Source organism: Rattus norvegicus, chromosome 5, assembly GCF_036323735.1.
Source record: "Rattus norvegicus strain BN/NHsdMcwi chromosome 5, GRCr8, whole genome shotgun sequence".
NCBI classification, from domain to species: Eukaryota; Metazoa; Chordata; class Mammalia; order Rodentia; family Muridae; genus Rattus; species Rattus norvegicus.
In genome coordinates this window covers 166,690,835-166,704,532 of record NC_086023.1, presented here as the reverse complement: position 1 = coordinate 166,704,532, position 13,698 = coordinate 166,690,835, and the positions used below count along the sequence as shown (strand labels likewise).

General features: G+C 49.7%; 1 long non-coding RNA gene across 1 annotated transcript; it reads left to right on the top strand.

The window, feature by feature from the left end:
- The first annotated feature begins 274 nt into the window (after positions 1 to 274).
- On the top strand, positions 275 to 2,676 carry LOC134479048 (uncharacterized). The gene is made up of 2 exons (XR_010052013.1): positions 275 to 1,578; positions 2,136 to 2,676. It is a non-coding gene; the product is annotated as an uncharacterized LOC134479048 (long non-coding RNA).
- Positions 2,677 to 13,698: the final 11,022 nt, after the last annotated feature.

Sequence of the window (13,698 nt, the reverse complement as noted above, 5' to 3'; positions counted from 1 at the left end):
AGCAGCAAGTACTCTGCTGTGTTACAGGGGAGCCCATAGCGCCCCACTTCTCTCTGAGGGCTTACACGCAGTTAGTGGTCAGTGGGGGCAGGAGAGACATTTTCCTTGCTGAAGTGCCGAGGAGGTGCCCATGTACCTAGGGACCCGCTGAGTCGTGTGCAGCACACAAAGACATAACAGAAAGCAGAGGGGCTTATGGGGGACAAGGAAGGGGATTTGAATACATTACATACACACAAAGTATTATAACAAAACCATTCTTATGTGTAATTAACATATGCTACTCAAAGCATTAAAATAAGCATGTAGGGTGAGGGAAATAGAGAAGGGAGGGTCCTATGCAGTCAATCAAAGATCTCAAGAGAGACAGCTCTTCCACCCAGCTCAAGACTGTCAGACCAGAGGCTGGGACACTAGCTCTTCCCAGGGACACCCATCCCTCTCCTGCTTCTGCACATGTTACACCTTGGGGGGTCTGCTAGCCGCTTCAGGAACTTCATTTCAGTCCTCTCATGGTGAGGTGGGTGGTGCCTTGGGGGCCTGGACCTGCTAGAAACACAAGGCACCCCATCAGCGGCTACACATCAGGGTGGAGGAGTTCTTATCAGGAGAGCCGGAAGCTCTGCCCATTAGGCATCCGGTTGAGTAAGCGATAAGGCCTCCGTGCAGCCAACGTGTGCTTCTCCAGCTCCCGTGGGATTCTGAGAAGCATATCTGATGCCTGAATCTTTACCCTGCAGGGGTACTGCTGTCATTTCCAGGAAGCATGGCACCTGCAGCTGAGCTGGTCAGAGATGGCATTGGAGATGGCAGAGGCAGTTTGTCACGAGTCCCTGACGCGTGCACCTGGCCCTTCCTCAGAAGGTTCGGCTCGGTGGGAAGTACCTTTACCTTCTGACATTTCGCCAGCTCAAGAATTGCTCCATGACTCTCTCACTACTCCCACAGAGTAGGCAAGCAAACATAGAAACTCTTCAAATTTCCCCACCTTGATCCTGGACAAAAATACTAAAGTAATATCAACCCAGCACCAAGACCCTGATTCCGATGCTCATGCTAAACCTAATGCCAACCCAATCCACTACCAATGCTACCAACCTAGTGACCCCAGATTAAGTCAATGCCAGTACAAAAAGCCACTGAGCCTCCGAGCCCAACAACAATATCAAAACCCAGCAGCAGGATGGATGTGGACAACCGGAGGACCTTCAGGGATGAGTGTGCAAAACCCAGGGAGCCACAGCACACCAGGGGAGCCTGGTCAAGGCTCACACGTGTCCAGGGTCAGCATACACTTACAGAGCCATATGTAATCGCAGCTGACCTGTGTGCGCACACGGAGAATTATTACTGAAAGTGAAGCAGAGCTCTACCTCCTGTATGGGTGGCAAGAAGTCCAAGAAGAAGCTGGGGTGCAGCTCAGCGGGCTTAACTGCCTACCGTGCACGACGCCCCTGGTCCCACAGCCAACACTACAGAACAACACACACACGGAATCCCAGCACTTTGGAGGTGGAGGGAGAAGGATCCATCGTTGAAGGTCATCCTCAGGCCCCAGGAGAGCGGAAGGCCAATCCGGTGAGACCCTGCCTGGAACAAAAGGAGGGAGCTGGGGAGATGGCTCAGTGGTTAGGGGCCCTGGCTGCTCTTCAGAAGACCTGGGTTTGGTTCCAAGCACACACATACGGTGGCTCAAAACCACCTATAACTCCAGCTAAAGGGGATCTGATGCCCTCTTCTTGCCTCCACAGACCCTGGACTCACTAACAGAGAGAGAGAGAGAGAGAGAGGGAGAGGAAGAAGAAGGAGGAAGAGGAGGAGGAGGAGGAGGGAGGGGGAGAGGGAGGACACCATGATGAGAGGGATGTCCTGTGAGTGGGGAGGCCAGAGGAACCTTTTCAGAGAACAATCTTTGCAATTACCTACCAGAGCCAATCTCCCTAAGAAGTATTAGGACCCATTGCCCAAACTAAAGAAAGATGGATTTTTTTTTTTTTTGGTTCTTTTTTTTCGGAGCTGGGGACCGAACCCAGGGCCTTGCGCTTCCTAGGTAAGCGCTCTACCACTGAGCTAAATCCCCAGCCCCCAGAAAGATGGATTTTTAAAAACCTCTCTGGTTATAACCTTTCCACCAGGACAAGCAACATGAAGTCAAAAGCACAACGCTGAAAGCTGTCAGGTCACAACACAGACTGTTTCTTAACTCAGAAGAGAGCCGCAAGGAGGCCGCCTGAGTCTGGCATTGGCATCTGCGCTGTGTCCTATGAGTCTCCAGTTCAAGGCCAGCCCTAGCTACATACCGAGAACCCACCCAAAAAGAAACAAAAAAGAAAAACAGAAGGGGTGTCTCCCTCTCTAGTAGCGGCTATAAGTTTTGAAACATAAGGGTCTTAGGCCTGCATAAGTTCACACTGTATTCCAGGAGTGTGGAAGCCCTGTTTCTCACAAGAAGGGCTTTAAGGTAAAGTGAAAGAGGTGGGATACAGAGACTCTGTCAATCGGGAGAGGCACAGCAAACACACCTAGATCTGGACACACCCAGGAGGTCCCCAGAAGGGAAAGATGGGTCTCCCCACACAGGGCAAAGTCACAGGAAGAAGAGCAAGGTTTTGTTACTCGGGCAGGGAAGATGCCTCAGTCTGTTTGGCGAATTTAATAAAATGTCGGCATACTGGGGCTGTTTGTTGACATAGGCTGTGGTCATCTAGGAAGAAGATCCTCAAATGGGAGAGGTCCCGATCAGATTTAACCTGTGCCCAAGTCTGTGGGACATTCTATTGTTTGGTTGTTGATGTGGCAGTGCCCAGCACACCAGGGGCAGTAGGTTCCTAGGCAGGTGGTCCTGAGTTCTTTAAGAAAGCAGGCTGAGGGGGTTGGGGATTTAGCTCAGTGGTAGAGCGCTTGCCTAGCAAGTGCAAGGCCCTGGGTTCGGTCCTCGGCTCCGGGGGCGGGGGGCGGGGGGGAAGGAATCTGTGGTCAGCTGGAGCTGAGGGATCAGCTAGGACTAACCAGAGGCCAGCATCACTCAGGCGAGACCGTTGTCTGGGAAGTGTTTCTCAGGGCCAGCACACCGAGGAGAGGTGCAAGGCTGCATCTCAAGCTGTAAGCAAACTAATTATTATTAATGTGTAAGAATCTCCCATATGCTGCTCATTTGGGTGGCATGAGGGGGTCAAGGAGAGATGCTGAGGATGCAGGAGGTAGGGTCAGCCCCGGAAGATGTCAGGAGAGGCCACTGGTGAAGGTGCAGCCTCAGCTGTAGCGGATACTCCAGCCTACTGGAGATTCTAGCACTAAGGGACAACCACCAAGAACAGCGGCAGGTGTAGCTTGAGCCAGCATGAGCCAGCATGAGCCAGCATGAGCCAGCAGATCTGGGCTGTGGCCCTCGCTCATTTTGGGTTTATAGATGGATGCTTGCAGCCATGTCCCAACAAGGTGTTCCACTCAGCCCTTTGCGATGGTGCTAATTCCACGCTCCCTCAAGACCTACTGGCCCTGTAATACCGCCATCTTGGGGTTAGGATGCAGCCAATGACTTTGGATGGTGCATAGCAAAGCACCCACAACAGGTGTGTTCCACAGAGGAGCAGCCTGCAGGGCGGCCATATTAGCACGGCTGGCTCCGCTTTGCTCAGATTTAACGGTACTCTGCCTCCTCCTTTTAGAAATGATAAAGCATGAGACTTAGTTTTGTGTTTTACAGATCACAGTTAGGAGCCTTTGCGCCTTTAAAAAGACGTCGGATTATTTTAAAGATACTGAACTTTGAAACTGTTTGAATCTATTAAGGACCATGGGACTTATAAAGATATACTCTTGTTTTAAATTGAGTTGGGAACATGAGATATTAGGAATCAAACGGAACAGGTATACCTCATGCTTAAAGCTAGCTGCCCTCCTCTCCTCCTGAGTGCTACACTTAAAGTCATGTTCCACCACTCCTGCTGGGGTTATAGTCCGATAGCGATGTGTTAGTGTATCACATCAAGGTGTCAATTGTATCTGTTAGGTTTTGATACCAGTTAGAGTCACCTGGGAAGAGGAAACTTCAACTGAGAAAATGCCTCCATCAGACTGGCCTGTGAGCAAGTCTGTGGGAGGTTGTCCTGAGTGACTGATGTGGAAGGACTCTGCCCACTGTGGGTAGAGCCATCCCTGGGAATGTAGTCCTCGGCCTCATAAGACAGGAGTAGACTAAGCAAGCCATAGGGACCAAGCTGCCAAGATGATGGCCAGTTTTGATTCTAACACCAGAGACTGCGCTCTGCAGGTTTTTAAACTGATTGTCGGATTGTCACCGAGTCACTTGTGCTTTGGTTGTCCTTCCTGCCCTGGGCCTTTTACCCTGGCCCAATCTCCCCTATTCTGAACTGTCTCTAGGACTTTCAGTGACTAACCTCTCAGCCCCTAGCCAGGGGTCCCCAGATAAAGCCCTGCCCAGCATTGGAGTCTGGTCATGCCTCTCTCTCTCTCTCTCTCTCTCTCTCTCTCTCTCTCTCTCTCTCTTTCGGAGCTGGGGACCGAACCCAGGGCCTTGCGCTTGCTAGGCAAGTGCTCTACCGCTGAGCTAAATCCCCAACCCCAGTCATGCCTCTCTTGAATCCATCTTTCTTATACTGAAGAAGACTCCATCAGATCCCTCCTGGTCCTTACTCGGAGTCTCTCCTTGGCCTCACCCTCCTTACCTGACCTGATATGCTCCATGAACTCTGACCCCAGCAGCCCCAGACACCCCCTCTCTCAGCTTGCTAACATGAGCTGCCTCTACCTCATGCTGCAGGCACCAGGCTGCCAGTCTGTCCTGATCGCGTTCACTGTCTATTCTCAGCACAGGGTAGGGCCTCAGGAATATTGTGTCATGGACGATCCTCCTAGAGAATGTACACCCTGCCTGGTGTGGCTCTGGTCCACCTTGCCAGTTCCCTTGACTCAGAGTTCTCAGTTGGGAAGGAATTAATCTTGGTGGCTTTGAATACAGCATAGTATGGGGAGCAGGTGCCTCAGCACCCCAGACCAGAGGGAGAATCATCTGGGCACTCGCCAGTTCTGTGAACTCACCAGAAGCAGTGTTCTTAGTTAGGGCTTTACAGCTTCGAACAGACACCATGACCAAGGCTGTCACGCCCACCTCGGCGGGCAAGGAAGATGCAACACGGTTGGATTCTTCTCAACAGCCTTTACTGCAGGACACCTTCATTCTTGATACAGGGAGGCAGCGGCGGCAGCAGCCAGCTCTAAGTGTTACAGCTCTAAGTGTTACAGCTCCAAGTATTACAGCTTCAAATGTTACCGCCTCAAATGTTACCGCGTCAGCAGCAAAGCCACTCGCCTTATATACACAACAGTATGCTAATATTCTTTCAGGGATTGGTGGGGCACGAGTCACACCCACTGTCATCCCAGCTACTTGTCCTCCAGAGATTGGTGCGGCATGAACTTCCATTAGCATAGTACTGCCCCAGCCAGACTGACGGCAGGTGCAAAACCCCACGCATGCGCAGTACTGTTGTTCACCACAGGAGGGCGCCAGATTCACCTCATTATCATACAGCTGCCCTGACAGGGGACAAGCCTGCGCATGCGCGGTAAGTTATTCACATTCAGACGGGGCTGGCTGTCGGCGCCATCTTTACTTCGCCACGCTGCTCCCTACACAAGGCAACTCTTTTAAGGACAACATTTCATTGGGGCTGGCTTACAGGTTCAGAGGTTTAGTCCATTATCATCAGGGCGGGAACATGGCAGCCTCCAGGCAGGCATGGTGCAGGAGGAGCTGAGAGTTCTACATCTTCGTCTGAAGGCTGCTAGGAGAATACAGGCTTCCGCTGGAGAGATAGCTCAGTGGTTAAGAGCACTGACTGCTCTTCTAAAAGTACTGAGTTCGATCCCCAGCAACCACATGGTGGCTCACAACCATCTGTCATGGGATCCAATGCCCTCTTCTGGTGTGTCTGAAGACAGCTACAGTGTACTCACATATATAAAATAAAAAATTATTAAAAAAAAAAAAAAGAAGACTCCAGAGAATACTGACTTCCAGGCAGCTAGGATGAGGGTCTTAAAGCCCATGCCCATGGTGACACACCTACTCCAACAAGGCCTCTTAATAGTGCCAATCTCTGGACCAAGCATATGCAAACCATGTCATTACTAGTAATTAAGTCATTGGTGACAAAGAGTCTAAAATATGAAGTCATTTTTTGAGGGAGAGGTAGCTGAGAACAGGGTCTCATTTTGTGGACCAGACTGACCTCAAACTCATGGACCGCCTGCCGCAGCCACTGCCCCAAGTTCTGGGACCATAGGCATGCACCGTGCTCAGCTCCACATTCAAAACGTGTAACACACTTGGGACCGACACGCTTCCGTTATCTAGCGAGACCGTCATATTCATTCATGATTCGCCATCTTTTTTTTTTTTCTTTTTTTCGGAGCTGGGGACCGAACCCAGGGCCTTGCGGTTGCTAGGCAAGCGCTCTACCACTGAGCCAAATCCCCAACCCCGTGATTCGCCATCTTAAGGGCTAGCGTTGGAAGTGGCTTGCCAGAGACCATTGTGTTCTCTCAGTCTCGATATCAGACTATATTGAAACAAAGGACCTCAAGAATTCTGGAATTTTCTAAAGAATCTCAGCTGAAGCCTGGTGCCAGCCAGAGGGCGGCTCGCCTCCAAGGAGGAGGTTTCAGGATGCAGACACTGCTACTACCTTGCTAGAGAGACTGGAACCCAGGCAACAGAGTGCTACCAGTGGGCAGGGCCACACCTTAGTGGGGGCTGCATAGGTAGTGTATTAACGGGTTTTGTGTGTCAACTTGACACAAGCTGGAGTTACCACAGAGAAAGGAGCCTCCCTTGAGGAAATGCCTCCATGGGATTCAGCTGGAAAGCATTTTCTCAATTAGTGATCAAGTGGGGAGGACCCAGCTCATGGTGAGTGGTGCCGTCCCTGGGCTGGTGGTCCTGGGTTTTATAAGAAAGCAAGCTGAGCAAGCCAGGGGAAGCAAGCCAGTAAGTAACATCCCTCCCTGGCCTCTGCATCAGCCCCTGAGCTCCAGGTTCAGTGAGAGACCCTGTGTCAGAAACGTGGAGAGCAATCAAGAAAGACACCTGATGTTGCATTGGCCTCCATGTGCATGTATAGGCACGTGCACCCTCTCCCAAACACACTAAAGTTATCTTTTTAAGCCTTTATTTTTCCCTCCTGAAAGACAATCTTGGGTTCTGTGTGCTCACCGATAACAATCGCTACTCTAACCCCGCCCCCACACACAGAACACAGATACTGCGTATAATGTAGCCATGGTGTGTGGTACACCCTACCACAAATGGAAACATTGGCTTGGCTCAGCTGAAGACACCCACTTGAGGAGCCCCACCCCCACCTCCACCCCTGGCCCCGAGAGCTAAAGTTTCCATCAGGGTGACATCTTCCACTAAGAACAAAATCACTCTTGTCTCAGAAATAACGTAGGTTTGTTTTTTAAGAATCTGGAAACTTAAGTGATTTCATTTATTTTGATCATTGAAATGTCTGTGTAGTCTATTCTAACAAATTATTGGATTTCCCAAAAGACCTTCCAAAGGGAGCCATCTTCCTCATCTTCCTTTCCCTTTCTGTTATCTACTGCAAAGTCAGTGACTGGAATCCCAAGATCCTCCTGCATTTTTCATTTACTCCTATGCCGTGCACCACAACCAAGGCATCATACAGTCTGAGTGCTTGGTCCAGAGCTGGATGTACTGTTTCCACAGATTATGGGGATTCGGGATCTGGGACATAGCTGGAGGATGTAGGCCATTCATGATGGACCTTTGAAGGTTATACCAGCCTCTGGCGGTGGTCTAGCCTCCTACCCACCAATACACGAGGAACTACATAACATGCTCTTCCCACTGCCACTAATGCTGCCATGCCTTCCCTCCCAGGATACCCTGGACTCCTCTGAGACCTTCCCTCACTCGGTCTCCACCATGCACTCTGTCACAGAGATGGGGTAGCTAACACAGCCTCCGTCAGATAAGCACACCTTGCTTCGTGCTTTCTGTGTTCCTAGTTGGAAGCAAATAAGAGACCAACTCCATTGCCCCAGATGTGCCATGCCACAGAGGTTGGGCGGGGGCTCACACCTGTACCACATGTGGATGGTGGAGGGCACAGACAGACCAAGACACCAAGTGTCCGAAGGCAAGAAGATAGATGACATGTCTGTTGTCCCAGCTACTCAGGAAGCTAAGGCAAGAGGATCCTTGATCCTGGCAGGTCCAGCCTGGCAGTGAACTGACACTCTGTGTCGCAAAACATACACATTTGCTAAAAATAAAATAAAAATAAGGAAAAACCAGAAAGAGTGGTACTAACATGTAACCCCAGAACTTGGGAAACTGAGGCAGGAGGATCAGGAATCCAATATGATCCTTTACTATGCATTGCATTTAAGGCTAGCCTGGGCTATATGGCCCACCCTCCCCCCAAAAACTATGGAAAGGTAGACAAAAATGAAGAAGAATTCTCTGCACAAACCAGGAATGGCATGAACTTTCTCAACCTAATCAAAGAATTTGACATCTCCTCTGTAAAGAAAAAAGAAAAATCATTGAGTTAAGTCCTACCACCTAAGTCAAGGATAAGAAATGAGAGAGTAGCCAGCCAGTGGTGGCGCAGGCCTTTTATCCCAACACTCAGGAGGCAGAGGCAGTCAGATCTCTGCGGGTTCAAAGCCAGCCTGGTCTACAGAGTGAGTTCTAAGACAGGGGCTACTCCGAGAAACCCTGCCTCCAAAAACAAAAACAACAGCAACAAAGACTAGAAAAGGAAGAAAACTCTGTCATTGTAACCAAGCTGATTGCCAGTGAAGAAAGGATTTATCTACATCTTATGAGCAACAACAAAGGCCACTCAAATGGAAACAAGCCACATTTCTGGCTCCAAAAACAAACCATTCAAAAGCAACCACACAAAGCAAAATTCTTAGAAATAACTCTCAAGTGGGGCTGGAGAGAGCTCAGTGGTTTAGAGTTCATACTGATCCTGCAGCCTCTGGGTGTGGGAGCCTCCTATAACGCCACCCCAGGGGATCTGACGCCACCCTTGGGCCTCCAAGGCCACCTGCACTCAGGTGCACACATACTGGCACACAGACAGACTTGTGTACATTTTACACATAAAATAACAGATCTCAAATAATTGTAACAAAAAATGTGAGCTCAGCGGTAGAGCGCTTGCCTAGCGAGCACAAGGCCCTGGGTTCGGTCCCCAGCTCCGAAAAAAAGAAAAAAGAGAAAAAAAAAAAAGAAAAAGAAAAAGAAAAATGTGAGAGAAATGAGTAGAGACCCTGCTCTCCCTAAGAATGTCTGATGAATGTTATTTTATATATAAAATGTTTCTCTTTCTTGAACTGCTTGGGGGTTGGGGGTGGGGACCACTCAGTCATTGAAGCTGGAGGTATTTGTTCGCTTCCTCTGCCTGGCTGCCTCTAGTGGAAACCGTCAGCCGAGGAACCCTTTAGCAGTAATCAGACGCCTCTAACAGCCCAGGAGTGTTCAGATCCTCCCCTCCCGTTCTGAGGAACACTCCACCCCAGCTGCAAAGATTGGTGAAGCTGAGCTACTGCTTTTGTTCCTGTCAGGGCTTCCCTAGAGGCCCTGCGTTGCCCTTGGCCTTCTCCAAGACTAGCCTATACAAACAGGTAGCCCATTGCCTATTTTCATTCACAGACATATGGGAGCACTGTCAACCCCTGGTGGTGGCTCTGCAGACAGCTTGAGACTGGTGCAACTGGAAACCTGAGGTTGGTCTTTATGTAAGGTCTCTGATTGGTGGAACTGGAAGTTGCACAGTGATTGGTGTGAATTACCGTGCTTCATTTGCATGTTTGTGCCGGGCCCCCTTTGTAGTTTTTGTGACGAGGCTGTTGGGCTCTCTTTAATTTTTTTTTTTTTTTTTTTTTTTTAGTTTATGACACTTGTTTATTTCTCTGTGCACATGGGTGCACATGCAGGTACATGGTGTGACCTGTGGGGCACGTATGTTTGTCAGCTCACGTTGGGATTGGTGGCAAGCACCTTTACCTCTGAGCCATCTCAGCAGCACTGCCACAGGGAGGACTCTAGTACAGCAATGGGAAAAGATGCTAGGATAATGGCCAAAGGTCAGTTTCTAGAATACAAAAGGAATTTATATGTTTATAATTTATATAAGAAAAAGGTAATCAGGGGCTGGAGAGATGGCTTAGTGGCTAAGAGCACCGATGGCTCTTCCAGAGTCCTGAGTTCAAATCCCAGCAACCACATGGTGGCTCACAACCATCTGTAATGAGATCTGATGCCCTCTTCTGGTGTGTCTGAGGACAGCTACAGTGTACTCACATACATACAATAAATCTTTAAAAAAAAAAAAAAAAGAAAAGAAAAAAAAAAAAAGAAAAAGGTAATCAGGCTCTTTTTTTTGTTGTTGTTCTTTTTTTCGGAGCTGGGGACCAAACCCAGGGCCTTGCGCTTCCTAGGTAAGCGCTCTACCACTGAGCTAAATCCCCAGCCCCAATCAGGCTCTTTTTAATGGGGCAAAACATGAGCAAATATTTCAGAAGAAACACAAAGGGCAGAGAGATGGCTCAGTGGTTAAGAACGCTGGCTGTTCTTGCCGAGGTCAGGGGTTCAGTTCTCAGCATCTGTGTGGGGCAGCTCACGACCTCCTGTAATGTCAGTTCCAGGAGATCCAGTTCCCTTTTGTGGCCTTTGTGGGTACTGACATGCACACAGTACACAAACAAGAATGCATACGTGCACATAAAAATAAGTATTTTACTTAATTGTTTCTTTTTCTTTTTTAACTCAGGGTCTCTCTATGTAGCCTTGGCTGTCCTGGAACTCCTTGTGTAGACCAGGCTGACCTTGAACTCACAGAGATCCACCTACGTAGGCTCTGCCTCCCGAGTGCCGGGATTAAAGGTCTGCGCCATGGTGCCCAGCTAAATCTTCTTTTTTTTTTTTTTTTTTTTCGGAGCTGGGGACCGAACCCAGGGCCTTGCGCTTGCTAGGCAAGCGCTCTACCGCTGAGCTAAATCCCCAACCCCTAAATCTTCCTTTTTAAAGGGAACAAATGGTATTTGATGTGACAGGACACTGGTCTGTCATGAAGGGATGCAAACTAAGACCCCAGGAAGTGCCATTGGTACCAACAAAAGTCTAGAGAGGGACTGTGACAATGGCTGAGGGCAGACAGCGCTGAAGCAGCTGGAGATGATAGGAAGCACAGACGCAGGAGCCTGATCAACTCGGGAAAGCAGCTCGACTCCTGCCACTACCTTACTGTGCTCACAGATGGGCCACGGCACCCACTAATTATCACATTTAGGGCCAATCATTGCTGACCCGGCTGTGTGCCTGGCTCTAAAGGCTGGCATCTAATCCATCACATACGGTCTGCTGTAAGATATCCAGTGTTCCCATTAGAGGCTGCTCCCTCCACGCAGGTCCCAGAGACAGCTCCCAGAGGTCACAGGCGCTGTCTGCAGTGTGGTTATGACAGAACATAGGCATAACTGTTTGAGAAAAGAAACGTTTATTTGGGCTCACAGTTTCGGGGAGGATTCGGTCCATCACAGTGGAGAGAGCATCATGTCAGGGGCACATGGTGGCATTTGTGGCAACAGGAGCAGACACAGAAGGCTCTTCAGACTGACTGGATCAGGAAGCAGGGAAAGCAGGTGGGGACCAGGGACCTGTAGAGCCTCTGAAGGACTGCCCTCGGAGTTTCTCCTAAAGGCTCCGAAGCCCCCAGTGGGGAGCCAAACATTCAAAGCATGAACCCGTAGTGGACATCTCAAACTTGGGCCATGACATAGAGCCACGGGCCTGGGATCAATGTAAGCAGTGGGGTTTGGGGACAGGGGAGATGCTCAGCCAGTTACACACTTGCTCTGCAAGCATGAAGACCTGAGTTCAATCCCCAGAACCCATGCACGTTCATAATCTCACAACCTCCTGGAAAAGTAGAGCCTGGGAAATCCCTGGGCTCATGGGCCACCCAGCCAGCCAAGCCTGATTGGTAAGCCGTGGGTCAGTAAGAGACCTAAGGATCAGCACTCAAGGCTGACCTCCAGCTCGCTCTCTCTCTCTCTCTCTCTCTCTCTCTCTCTCTCTCTCTCTCTCACACACACACACACACACACACACACACACACACACATTCAAAAAGAGACATATCTTCATTTCCCTGCACTCCATTGAGGTCTGGAGGGTGTCACTCATTATTTCTGTATAATCTGGCCCATCCTAACTGATCCAGGCACCTGCTGCAAACCCAGCAATTGTATTTTAGGGTGTCACCCCAGTAACAGGGCGTCTCCCCAGTGCCTCCCCTGCACAGGCGACAGTAAAGGATCAGCAGCAGCCACGGTGGTAGAGAAGCTGTTGAGGAACCCGAACGTAGCTCTGGGGAGGATGGACTCATAAATGGTGCAGGCGGTCCCTGCAGAAGGGGCACCCTTGGTGCTACCCACAGCCATAGGAGTTACAGATCCAGTTCTGAATGACTGAAGTGGCTCACAGCTGCCACCACACAGCCGGACGCCAGGAAGCTCAAGACGCATGACACATATGTATGTGCGTGTGTTCCTGCCTTCATGGTCAGGATTTCTGGAATGAGTGGGGGGGGTGGGGAGACTCAAATTCCCTAAGAGCCCAACTTTAATATTTTTAGGTGGCTTTTAAAGATGGAGAGGCTGACTTGTGGGGAGGGGGGGGCGTCGTGGTGAACAGTTTAAATCCCAGTAGTCTGGACGGAAAGGCAGGAGGATTTCTGTGAGTTCCATGCCAGCCGGGAGTACACGGTGAGGGGTGAGACCGCTGTCTCAAAATAAATGAAAGTAAAAACCATTGTCAGCTCCTGAGCTGTACGAGGGCCACACAAAGGCAGGCGACAGCCACGTCTGCCCATGGCAGGTTTGAAGGCCGTGTTCCTACTGTGAGCTCACGGGTGTTCCCTGCCTCACAGCGCTCTGCGCCTTCCCTACATGGTTCGTTTATTGATGAGGCTGACACGGAGAACACAGGAGAGGCAGACCCTTGGACTCCTCTGAAGATCCCCCTCAATCTCTGATAGGCCTTTGCCAGACAGGGATGCATGGGTCTCCCACTCTTCAGACAGTGGAGGGTGGTACTGTAGTGAGAAAGCAAGGGAAAATGGGTTGGGGAAACACAGCATCTTATGGCTCATGGTCATGCATCATATTTACACACACATACACACACATGCTGATTTTACAGTTATTCTAGCTGAACCATTGGTCTATGAGACCCAAATGAACTGTTATTTTCTTTAGGGGTGTGTGTGTGTGTGTGTGTGTGTGTGTGTGTGTGTGTATCTTAAACTATATATCTAGATATATATACATAAAGATATATATATATCTTTAATTTTAAAAATGTCAAGGGCAGGCTGGAGAGCCGGCTCAGTAGTTGAGAGGATTGGCTGCCCTTGCAAAGAACCCAGCCTTGATCCCTAGAACCCACATGGAGGCTCACAGCCATCCACAACCCCAGTTCTTCTGAAGCCAACCCTTTCTCTTCTGGCCTCTGCAGGCATCAGGAATGTAGATGCACACACACACACACACACACACACACACACACACACACAGGCAAACAGGCAGGCAAAACAGTCATACACATAAAATTTAAAATAAGAAAAAGGA